The following is a 14,148-nucleotide window of genomic DNA, read 5'->3' as shown; positions in this document are numbered from 1 at the left end:
GGAACAACGATTGAGAACTTAGATATCCATCTAACATTGTTGCAATATCTGATTTTCTTTGATCGGGGTGTCATTACTTTTTGGTGTTGTAACTGGTCCTCATCGATGAAAATTTTCACGTAGAATTTTCCGTTTTTTTTTTTTTTTGTATTAAAACTATTTTACGCACACGAGCACTAATCTAATACACTTTTTGTCTAAGGATCTCTCCATGATAATATATAGCCCCACACTAGAACGAAGGAAAATAACTAATGGTGATTTTTTAGGGTAACATAACCCTCATATATAATGGATGATTTTCCTTACCTTAACGAATTAGGATTTTCCGGAGGAGATATATCTAAGCCAATGTCGATTAGGTTTTAGAAGACTAATTTATGGAGTATATGCTAATAGAGTTTCGGATAGGAATCCTAGTCCTAGATAGGGAGATTACATTTAAAATAGTTTTTTCACCGACTCTTTTTTTCTCTTTAACACTTCAATTCCTAGCAAGCTAGTCAACTTATAATCTGTTCCCATTTGATTATGTGGTCCTCCTGGCTCTAATAGTTTTGGAATTCTCCTCCCGCGCAATCAGCTATTCATCCATAAGACTTTAATATAGGGGTAATAAAATTAACTCTTGAAAACATGATTTGTTTAATTTGTTTATTTATTAACCCAATCTATTTTCATTCGTCAAATTCAATTCATATAAAAATTGGATCGATTTTGGCTAAATATGTAGTTTAGAATTATTCATGAGAAACCTTGTCAAAATAATTTTACAATTATTTAATATGTTATATATGACGGTAATAAAGAAATTTAAAATGTTTTATTAGTTTTGTTTGGTAATTGAACAAAATATAAGAAAATAAAAAAATTAAAACTATCCATTGTTTTGCTCATCTTAATTCAAGTCATTTTCGCCCAAATAATCTTTTGGCAGGTTAAGTTCATTTATCAACTCAGCTCATTTTAACCCGCCTTAATTCAGCACAACATGTCCATTTAACGCCTCTAGCCCTTTATATATATCTTTTTCAAAAAAAAAAAAAAATCATAATATGATATGCCGTTAAAGTGGAATTTAATTCCAAAATCTTATTTAAATTTAATAGACATTAGACTCAAATAAAACATCCAAGTTAAATTTTCCACGTGAAGTATGACATTAGAGAGTTAAAATATCACAGTCGTGGAAATTCGCATACGTTTTCCAAATAACTGCATGCTAGTGCATTCTAGAATCATAGGATTTTAACTTTTATTTAACAACTATAATTCCGAAATCATAATCATAATAATAATACTTACTCCGTTCATTTTTACTTGTATATGTTTGACTTGACACGCCCTGTAAGAATTAATAATTAATACATAATAATAAGTTTACTATATCATCCTTTGAAATATAATAAATTCAGGAGTCGCGTAGTAGCCGATTTGGAGGTGAGTTTGCAGGTATTAAATATGCATAAGTAATACTATCACGTTTGATAGCTGGTTAGGAGGTAAGTTATTCATGTATAAAATTAATAAGTTGTTTGGTTTGCAATTTAGAAACACGCATAACTAATACATTTATGAGTGAATCTATGTATTATTTTATGTAGGATAAAAAATGGAATAACTAATACATGAATAATTAAACACTGCATAACTAATGTTTGCATAAAATAATACATAAATTTTTCTCATAACCAATTCATGTATTACTAATACGTGCATAATTCTAACCAACTCTCGAACAAAAATGAACTGGAAAATAATTAAAGTTAATAATAAGGCTAAACTTCGAACGTCATAAGTTCATTTTTTATTTTTAAATTGGATATATATTTTTAATATAATGAACAAGTAAAAATTGAGCAAGAGACTAAGAGCCCGTTTGGATTGGCTTATAAGTTGGCTTATAAGCTGTTTTCAGCTTTTTTGAGTGTTTGACTGGCCAGCTTAAAGTCATTTTATGCTTAAAATAAGCTCAAAAAAATAATTGAACCCATTTGACTTAATTTATCTAAAGCAGCTTATAAGCTGGAAACAGCTTATAAGCCAAAAAAAATAAGTTGGGGGCTCCAAACGGGCTCTAATACTAAAGTTGTGAAATGTTAGGGTCTCTATAGTAATTGCAAGCGTGCATAGTGGGTCCCACATTTCCTTTATCACTCCTCCTCTCTTCCCTCCGTGCAACTTCCTTTTCCATTGCATTTCTGTTTTACCTGTTCTCTGCTTCCTGCCATAACTGACACCATCACCCGTTACTCACTCTAGTGTCATTCTTCACGTGGAAAATATTAGGATGTTTTATTTGAGTCTAATGCCTATTAAATTTAAACAAATTATTGGAATTAAATTCCATCAAGTATAAGGGTGTTAAATGGAGGCTTAGATTGAATTAGACCGGGTTAGAATGAGCTTACACCATGGATCAGGCTTATAGATTTATAAATATAATTAACACAATTTTTAATATACAACAAAAATAGCAAATTTTTAAACTTTTTCAGCATTTTAAGATAAATGGGTACAGTTAATAATCCCACTAAATTAGGGATTTAATTTTATTCTCTTGCTCTTTATTATTGTTTCTTTGTCTTCTTTAAATGATACACCCTCATGTTTCTCACTTATTTCTTCTCATTATTTTCTGGCTTCTTCTTCTTCTTCTTCAATCTTCAACCAATTCACCCTCATATTTTTCTGGCTTTAGAGACGCACAGAAGAGGATGAAAGACATATATTTCAATTCTGAATGTATTTTTAATTCATATTTTGTCTAGATTGATCTATTGCTAACATTTGAATGTAATTTTTGTTATTTTCAAAACCAAAGTTTTTCTTAACAAAAGTTTTACTTTTATATTTTGACCCTTAATTAAAACATAATGAGCATAATTATATATATTACTAATTATACTCATACAAATATATCTAATAATTATACTGGTAATGTTATAGTATATTACTAATTATACAAATAATATTCTGAGTATAATTAAACATTAATTATATACATGATGAGCATAATTATATCTATTACTAATTATACCAATAATATTAAGAGTATAATAATGAATATTATTAATTATTAATTATACTAGTAATATTATAAGCCTAATGGTAACAATAATAATAAGGAAAACAATATATATAATTAAAGGCAGAAGGCTACGAGAAGAGGGCAAATGGTAAAATTACCATTACAAATAAAAACATGGTATATGCTAGTGGACAAAATCATATTTTGAAAGAAAGAGAATAGATAAGATTCATGTTGAGCATAAAATAAGGAACTACACGAAAATTTTGGAAAAGAAAATACCTGATTTTCGGAGGGGATTGTGATGGGGATACAAGGATAAAAAGATAGAAATATAAATAAAGGAACTCTGCTAAGAAATTGTAAATAGTTTTAATAACACTACCTTATACTTAACCAACTCATAGATTACTTGGGCTAAAATGACTTATATTAAGATGGGCTAACTAATAGGTCATAGCCCAACTTTAGCCATATTTTAAGGTTTTTTTTTTTTAAATTATCAAACAAAATTAATTAAAAATATTTTCTTTATTATCGTTATATAACATATTAAACAAAAATTGTAAGAATATTTTTGCAAAATTCTCGTGGGTCAATCTGAACTACATATTTAGCCAAAATGAGCCCAATTTTATACAGACTAAACTTGGTGAAGCAAAATAAATTGAGATATAATTAAACTAATTAGGTGGATTATATTTCTAATTTTGTTACCCCTAAATTAAAGCCGTGGATGAATAGCCGTATTAGAGCCAGGAGGACCACATAATTAAATGGGCACACTTCTTGTTTGGAACAGCGTATAAGTTGGCTAACTAGCTAGGGATTGAAGTGTTTAGAAAATAATAGGACTCAATGAAAAACCTCATTTAAATGTATTCTCCCTAGGACCAGGATTCCTATATTCGAAACTCCATATATTCAGTGGCGGATTCAGGATTTTCATTTAGGGTATTCGAAAAAAAAAAAAAACTAAATATACACTGTAATTGAAGGTGTTCAAAAGTTAATATATGCACGTAAACACTGAAAACCTACCCTATGTTCGGGTGAACGCCCTCGACAGCACGTAGATCCGCCCCTGCATATATTTGCATATACTCCATAAATTAATCTTTTAGAACCTAATTCACTTTGGCTTAGACACATCTGATCTTCTCGGTAACTCCTAATTCAATAGGGTAAGGAAAATAATCCCTCTTATATATAAGGGTTACCTTACCCTAAAAAATCACCATTACTTATTTTCGTTCTTTTCTATCGTGGGTTATATATTACCACGGAGTGTTCCTCAGGCAAAAGGAGTACTAGATTACTGACTGTGTTCATAGAATCTGACATGTTTTAATACAAAAAAACATGGAAAATTCTACGTCAAAACATTCATAGATGAAGACCAGTTGCAACACCAAGTAGCAATAACACGCCGATCAAAGAAAATCAGATATTCCAACAATGTTAGATGGATATCAAAGTTCTCAATCATTGTTCCAGAAGATAAGATAGTTTGTCTCCGCTTTGAGGTGTTTAAGACACGTAATTTCTTTCCCGGCTCTTTAGTTGGAGTTGCAACATACAAATTAGAGACTCAACTCATGAGTACTAGGTTAGGAGAATTATGTTTACAACAAGAAAAAATTTGTATTCCTCCTGAGCATAAGACTTGCATAAGTTTTGAGATTTGTCAAAATAAGGTCTCAAAGGGAGCGTTGGATATAGAGATGGTAGTAAGGGAGAGTATATCAATTGGTGGTGCTGATGATTATTTTGTCGTCAAATTAGAAAATTTTATGATGCCGAGGCTTCAATAGGAGATCCCAAGATTATTATACTAGCTAGGAGACTCGTCTTGCATAAATTAATTACTAGTCTTTTCAAGATTAATTAGGATTTCTTTTTCTTATGATACTTCATATATTGTTCTTCTTATTATATTATGTCTGGTAGTCTTCAATTCAATGTTTACAACTCATTGTGTTCAATTTCTCTTGATCTTTTTGGGGACCTTTCCTTTTTCTTTTAAAGTTGCGCAGTTCCTGACTCTCGACTGAGTAACCAATCGCTTTGTGTTGATAATGTATAGTAAGACTTTTAAAATACTAGGAGTAACTAAAATTAGATCCAAAGCAAAGTGCCTGATGCTCTTTGATACCGACTACTATGTGGTTTACCATATATGCTCTGCTTTTACTTCCGTTAACCTATGAGGCTGTGACAAGCAAACCACCTTTATTAGTCACAAATTTAACAAACCAAAGCGTTTGTTAGTATTAGAAAAGTTTGTGATTGAATAATATTTTCAATGATTATTATTAAGTGTGCAATTACAAAAAGAAAAAAGGACATACAGATATAGAGTTATACTTTAGTATACTACCGATATTAGCTACTTGCATATACTCTCCGTCCTTTTTGAAATAATGGACTCGTTATTTACAGTTTTTTTTTCTCCACCAGACTCATTATTTTAAGGTTTTAGAAGGTTGTGATTCTTCCTTTCATTGCGACTCCTCCCAGAGACAATTAACACATATTTTCCGTAATCCAAAATGGTGTCTAGTGTTTGAATTAGGCAGTAATACTACGGTGTAACCGTGAAAGAATTATTTGAAATTTGAATTAAGCCTGTCAAGTGGGCCGGGCCGAGCCATATAACTGCGGGTCACATGGAGCCGGGCCGGGCCATATTTAGTGTGCTGGGTTGGGGTTCGGGTTGGAGGAGAGAAAGGGGTGTCCGGCCCAGTCCCCTACCCGGGTAGGGGTACATAGTGGGATAAGTGAGCCAGGTCGGGTTTTAGTTAGTGGGCCGGACTGGATTTTAATTATTTTAAAAAAAAATTCTAATACTAAAATTTATTAAGTTTGATACTTTAAAATCTAGTTGCTGTCAATTTTATTTTAACCATCAAGTTCCTTAAATTATACTTTGGCCCTATTTTCAATCTATAAATACCATTCATTCTTCTCCATATTATCTCACAATTCCCTACTCTGCTCTTCTAAATCTCTCTCCCTCTCTCTCTCTCTCTTCCAACTTCCAAGTTCAAATTTCAAAATTTAAATTTAATGGATAATGATAATCCTCCACCTCCTCCTCCAGTCCGAAGATCAATTTCAAATCCGGTGTGGTTGCATTTTGAGCAAGTAGACGAGGAACATGTTAAATGTCAACATTGTGGTCAAATATATCTCCATAAGTCCGAACCGGTTTTTGGGAGTACCGGTCTGTTACGTAGGCACTTGGACAAAAGGCACAAAATTGAACTTTGAAGTTTATCTCTTCTTTAAATTTCTCCATCGATGTTAGTGTTTTGAACTTTTCATTTGTAATAAGTTAACCGTTCAAGTTTGTATGTTTTGAATTTGTAATGTTATCAATTTAAGTTTGAAGTTTTATTTTAAATTACTTATGTAGTCTTGTATCACATTCTCAACTTTTTATAATTTTTAGCACTTAAATAGCCGTTGGGAGTCTTCATTCCAACAACATATTCAAGATATACACAAATATACCATTAACATATACAAGATATACATAAATTAGGAAAAAAAAAATCCAAAAAAAAGGTTGAAATGAAATCATACTACTTGATTTTTCTCTCCAATCTCTAATAATACCTCCTATTCCAGCTTGCTTTTTCTCCTTGTTGTAGCTTCCATCAATATTAAATTTCAACATTCCCACATCTAGTTTTTGCCAAATAACCTGCTGAATTGTAATCCTTGGCTAGAGTCTTTCAATATACTGGCCCATACTACTTACATGGCCAGTTCCCAGTTAGGCTCAGTGTTGGGTAATTGCACTACAGGGCTACCAAAGTATTCCAAATTACTTGAAATTCCATCTTATTGCAGTACATCTATTTTTGATCACCAAACTTACAGGCTGTGCATTGATTCCATATTTCCCAGAATATGAATATTGGGACAACCTGTTTTATCATGTTGTGGACACTGTTATTAATCTTGATACTTCTCCAGTTGTTGAAAATTCTTCTAATGAGACCTGGTTGATGACTTATACCCAGTGCTGCTCCAAAATACTTCCACATATAGACAATAACTTCTCCATTAGTGAATGTATGTTGGACTGAGTCAGTTACTGGATTCCTGCAACAAAAACATTTATCATTAGTGACAATTCCAAATGTAGCTAAAGCTTCTTTAAAAGGTAACTTCCTTTTACAAAGTCTGCAACTAAGGAAGGAGATCTTAAAAGGCACTGATTTGTGCCATAACTTGTTCAAGAAATCATCCTTTTGTTTTTGAGTTCTGCTCAAGTTCCAAGCTGTTTTATTAGAATAGTGACCATCCTCTGTGTTGGTCCAAATTGGATCATAATCTTTCTCACTATCACCTATCTGGATCTTCAAGATACTCTGAGCAATATCTATAGGCAGAACACATGCAAGTGTTCTTTCATCCCATTTTTTGTTTAGCATAAAGTCTTTAGCTGTGAGCTTTGTGATCAGTCCTTCACAATACATATTAAGGAGTAAAGCTAATGGGCCATGATCAGTCCATGAGTCCCACCAGAAGTTGCAGTTTTCCTTATTAATGTTCCATTTAATATGATTCTCTGCTTTATTTCTGGCCCAAACTAAGCTCTTCCACCTTTGAGAATTACCAGAGATCCACTTTTTTTGAACCACATGTTTATTGGCACAATACTTCTTTTTCATAAAATCTGACCAAAGAGACTCTTCGGTCCTAATTCTCCACCACCTCTTAATAGCAAGGGTACTAGAAATGTCATTCATACTTCTGATTCTTACACCATCCTCCTCTTTAGTACTGCATAGAGTGGACCAAGAGCTCCAGTGGTATTTTTTCCTCTCATTAGAAGAACCCCAAAAGAATCTAGCCATATGTTTTTCAATGAGATTCAAAGTTCCTTTAGAAGGGTTAACAACAAATAGTGTATAGGTAGGAAGGGATTGAAGAACACTTTTTATAAGCACTGACCTGCCCCTATAAGAAAGCATTTTTCTTTGCCAACCATTCAACCTTTTAACCACTTTGGAAACCATGCCATCAAAATATCCAATCTTTTTTCTACCAATATACAGAGCCTTGGCGTAACTGGTAAAGTTGCTGTCATGTGACCAAGAAGTCACGGGTTCGAGCCGTGGAAACAGCCTTTTGCATTTCTGCAAGGTAAGGCTGCGTACAATAGACTCTTGTGGTCCGGCCCTTCCCCGGACCCCGCGCATAGCGGGAGCTTAGTGCACCGGGCTGCCCTTTTATACAGAGGACATCCCAGATAAGTAAATGGAAAAGGTTTGTCCATATAGCCAGAGCATTGTCTCAACCTGTTAATCCTATAAGGGCTAGTTTTAGGACTTACAAGGAAGAAACTCTTCTCCTCATTAACTTTCTGGCCTGAGGCTCTTTCATACATATAGATTTGCTTCTGAATCAGCTTCACAGTTTTGGCAAGGCAGAATTTCACAAGGCCCAAATTCTGCCTTGCATGGACAGATTTGCAGAATTTTGCCATTTGCAAAATTCTGCCTTGCGATTTTATTTTATTTTTACTGAGCTCTAGTTCGAACCCACAACCTCAGGGTATTAGGCGAAGAGCGAAACTTAAAGACCACCAATTTGAAGGGCAAAAATTAAAGACTGCCCCAAATGAAGGGAAATTCGCGCAAAAAAAAAAAAAAACAGATTATATCTTCAACTTTTGTTGTTTACCGTCATGGGCAATTTGCAGGATTGGCCTTCGCTGGGGGTGGTCTTTAATTTTTATCCCTCAAATTTATGGTCATTAACTTTTGCCCTTCAGGCAGAATTTCGCTCCTGCCTAGGCAGAATTTTGCCTTGCGAAATTCTATCGTGCGAATTTTTATTGTTTATTTTTTTACTGAGCTGGGTTCGCACCCACAACCTCGGGTTATTAGGCGAAGGACAAAACTTAAAGACCACTAATTTGAAGGGCAAAAATTAAAGACCACCCCAAATGAAGGGCAATCCGCGCAAAAAACAGATGACATTGTATATAGGTTGGATTGTCACGGTATTACAAATTCAAATTTCATTATAAAATTTTAATAACTACATTATTAGTCGACATTAAGACATTAAATATTACGATTTTACTCACTACCAAATTATTTATATGAAAGAATATTTTAGCTCACAATGGATATAAAATTAGTTGGTTAACATCCAACTCTCCATTTGAGGCCTTATTTTGACAAATCTTAAGACTCGTGCAAGTCTGATGCTCGGGAGGAATAAGATTTTTTTTTTTTTTTTTTTTTTGTGTAATTGGCTGGATCTAATACTCTTGAGTTGGATCTCCAAAGTGTATTAAAACTCCTACTAAAGAGTCTGGGAAAGAAATTACGTTTCTTAAACACCTCGAAACGAAGACAAAGTACCTTTTTTTCTGGAACAATAAATGAGAAAGATAAGTTTGATATCCATCTAACGTTGTTGGAACATCTAATTTTCTTATATGGGAGGGTCGTTGCTCTTCGACGTAACTGGTTTGCATCGATAGAAATTTTCATGTGGAATCTTCCCTTCTTTTTTTTTTTTTTTTTTTAATTAAAACAAGCAGAGTTTACGGCCACGAGGAGTAATCTTGTACACTTTTCCCCTGAGGATTTCTCCATGGTAATATATAGCCCGCCCTAGAAGGAAGGAATGAAAATAGTAATAGTGATTACTTCGGCTAACATAAAGCTGTTAACCGGTTCCAACCGGAACCGGACCGGTAACCGGTTAAGGAACCGGCCGGTTCCGGTTAAAAAACCGGAACCGCTTAACCGGTTCCGGTTAACCGGTTTTAAACTCCAAACCGGAACCGGTCCGGTTTGGAGTAGTTAAAATTTTTTTTTTTTTTTTTTTTATATATATATATATTATAGTATTTATTAGTATATTGTAGGTATATTTACATATGTTATACAACTTTATAATTAAAGTTTAAATATTTACTGACTAACAGCCTAACAGCAAGTCAGCAATACAGAATAGTGTTTTTCGTATACATATATATATATAACTTACATATACTTATATATTTGTATAACTTAATATATATACTATATATATTTATATATATGTACTATATACTCTATATACTTATATATATAGTATATATATTAAGTTATACATATATATAAGTATATATAGTATATATATTAAGTATATATATGTACTATATACTATATATACTTATATATATGTATAACTTAATATATATACTAAATATATGTATAACTTAATATATATACTATATATATGTATATATATGTACTATATACTATATATACTTATATACTATATATACTTATATATATGTATAACTTAATATATATACTATATATACATATATACTATATATACTATATAAGTATATATACTTAATATATATACTATATATATTTATATATAATATATACTATATATACTTATATACTATATATACTTATATATGTGTATAACTTAATATATATACTATATATACTTATATATATGTACTATATACTATATATACTTACTTATATACTATATATACTATTTTTTCTATATATACTATATATACTTATATATGTTTAAGTATACTATATAACTTAATATACTTATAAGTATATTCTTAGTATATTTTAGGTATATTCCTAACTTAATAAAAGTAAAAATATGAACACAAGTAAATAGAAGAAAGCTCAATGAGCCATATATTTTATTCATTCTTGGTTAACATTTATTTGCAAGTTGTATTTTTTTTAACTTGCAAATAATACATGAGTTGTACAAAAATAGTAGAATAATAAAATCACCAATTTTGAACCATTTCGTTAATTTCCCCCACATCATATTCGGTCATGGAAATATCTTCAAAGTCTTCCATTTGGTCCGGTCCACTAGCTATCAAATCTTCAATTTCTTCCTCTTCGCCTTCCTCCGCTTCTGAGTTTTGGTTGCGTCGCTCCGATCTAATCCAATCTCGAATGCACACTAGTACTTGCAAGCTAAAGCCGGATAATGAATGTCTATGGTCTCCAATTTGCTGTCTTCCTTGGCTAAATGCGCTCTCCGAAGCCACGGTTGATACTTGAACCGTAAGGATATCTCAAGTCATTCTTGAAAGTACCGGATAGCTTGCCTTGTACTTCTTCCACCATGCTAAGACGTCCACCTCATCCAGTTGGCTGATATCCACATTTGGCTGCATCAAATAAAAGTTAAATTCATCAAAGTTTGCAGTAGAAGAAGAAGTTGGCTGTGAATGTAAAACTTTTAAACCCGACAAGCCCTTTTTGCTACTCTGAGAAGTAGTAGGGCGTGGAGCAACGGGTGTAGCACGTTCTTCCAAACTAGAATAATGAGTAAAAACTCTTCTAAACTCATCATCAATAGCGAGATCGGCTTCAGCTAAAGATGGTTGAACTCCCTCTTCAATTTCTAAAAATGTATAAATTTGACTAACCAAATTTTTAGTATAAGACACTTTTAAACAAGGATTTAAAAGGGAACCCAATATAAATAAAGTTGGGATGGAAAAAAATACTTCTTAAATTTGATTATCATTTCAAAAATAGCCACTTGATAATCGGGTTTATATTTATACTCTTGTAAAACTCTAGCTATTTCCGCTAAGTAGGCTAAAATTCCGGTTACCGTGGGATAGAATTGTCTAGAAAAAGCAAGAGTTGCATTATAAAAAAATTCTAAGAGTTCAATACATTCTTTAACATCTTCCCAATGCCTAAAAGTTAACCAATCCTCACTATCAATATTATATTTGTTGTGAACTTGTTGTATGGGAATCCTATACTCATATGCTTGTTGTAGCATAATGTAAGTGTAGTTCCACCTAATCTCAATTTCTACTTGAATTTTCCTAGGTCTAAGGTTATTTTCCACACAAGCATTCTTAAAATCTCTAATTCTTCCCCTATTAGCATTACAAAAAAGAAACGCAACAGCATTTCTAACTTTTTGAACAGAATCATCAAAACGCTCAAGACCATCTTTAACAATTAAATTTAAAATGTGACAACTACATCTTACATGAAAAATATTTGTTAGAGGAGGGTTTATTTCTCTTTTTAAAAGACCAATTGCCTTTGTATTATTAGAAGCATTATCTAAAGCAATACAAAGTGTTTTTCTATAAATGTTAAAAAATCTCATTATAGTAGACATTGAATCGGCTAAAAATTTTCCATCGTGACGACCTTTTCCTTCGTCGTATAAAAAAGCTATAATTCTTTTTTGCATAGCCCAGTTGTCATCAACCCAATGACATGTAATAGCAAAAAAATCTAAATGGTTAATACTAAGACCCAAATCAGCGGTAAGACAAACATTACAATTTAAAGAATTAAATACATGGCGCAAATAAAATCTATATTTTTTAAACAAATCTATAGCATCGGCTCTACAAGTACTTCTAGGAATACCCTCAAATAACGGGTTATAACAACGTTGAATGTAAGTAACAAACCCCAAACCCGAGGGAAAGGAAAATGGTAAACAATCATAAGCTACCATTTTAGCTATTTCTACGCGTTCTTTTTTCTTGTCATACTTAAAATTTCTACCGGTTCTTGGGTCTATCGTCATTTGAATCCCCCCCCCCCCCCCCCCCCACACATTTGAACCTGTTTGCTCTCCCCAAATATCCATATGTTTGGTTCTCATATGAGCATTTAGTGTACCCGTTCCACCATCCTTACCCGTTCCTTGCTTAAAACTAAATACTTGTCCACATATATTACATGTAGCTGATTGGTTTTCCCTATTCTTAGTCCTAAATTTCCAAACTTTAGCTGTTGGCTTACGAGTTCTAGGCGGTTTGTCTTGTGTATGTGATTGTGCAGGACATGTATCTCCTATGGAATTTTCGGGGAGTTGTGTTTCATCATCATCATCTAAGTCTTCATTAAAAGTGTCGGTAAAAGTGGATTATTTCCACCAACATCAATACCTAAATTAGGTGTTTCTTCCACAAATGTTTCCTCATTAAGCGCACCCCTAACAGTACGACTACTACTACCGGCACCACGTCTTAATCTCTTTGACATTATTAAATAGAATTAATTTAAATCACAAGAAAATAAATTACAACAAATTAAATTGCTAGAATTAAATTGCGTAAATTAAATTGCGAAAAATAAATTGCTAGAATTAAATTGCGAAAATTAAAGATAGAGTTGGAACGAAGGTACCAAATTGTCGGATTAATTTCCAACAAAGTGAAGGCGGCTAGAATTGCAAATCCACCAAAGCTACTTAGGATTGTTGCAAAATCACCAACTCCACCAACAATATTATAATTGCAAAATTAATAATTGAAAGTTGAAACTATAATAAGACTTTGTGGCTAATTATTGCAAAGTAACTATAATTGAGAGATTGAGATTTGAGAGAAAGATGAAGAAGAGTGAATTGATGTGAATTAAAATGAAAATGAAGAAGGGTTTATATAGGGGTGGGGGATAGGTTAAAGTGTTAAAAAAAAAAAATGGGGGCCAAAAATTAAGAAAATGACCGTTTGGCAACGGTCATTTTTGCAAATGGACCGTTGCCAACGGTCCATTAACAACGGCCCAACGACTTTTTTTTTAATTTATTTTTCACCAGTTTAACCGGTCCGGTTTAACCGATTCCGGTTTCCAAAATATTGAAACCGGACCGGTAAACTAATACACGGTTAACCGGAACCGGTTAACCGGTTATACCGGTTCCGGTTAACCGGTTATACCGGTTCCGGTTTAACCGGTCCGGTTACCGATTAAAACCGGTTATAACGAACCGGTTGCCACCTTTAGGCTAACATAACCCTCATATATATAACTAAATATAAATGGGATGGATGATACCTTACTGATAAAAGTCAATAAGGTTTGAGAATCAGCTTATTTTAAAAAGTGATTTTTTTTCAAAAGTAATTTTGGGTAAAAGCTATTTTTTTTAGCTTCTGAAAAAATGTTTCTGCTACTCCCCAGAAACATTTATTTTCTCCCAAAAATTTGGTCAAACACCTCACTTTTTAAATAAGCACTTTTTGGTAAAAAAGAAGTATTTTGGGGGAAAATAAGTTTGGCCAAACAGACTGTTAGTAATCTGATTATAAGTACTTTTGGGATAAAATA

Source organism: Lycium barbarum, chromosome 12, assembly GCF_019175385.1.
Source record: "Lycium barbarum isolate Lr01 chromosome 12, ASM1917538v2, whole genome shotgun sequence".
NCBI lineage: Eukaryota > Viridiplantae > Streptophyta > Magnoliopsida > Solanales > Solanaceae > Lycium > Lycium barbarum.
This window is presented reverse-complemented; position numbering follows the sequence as displayed.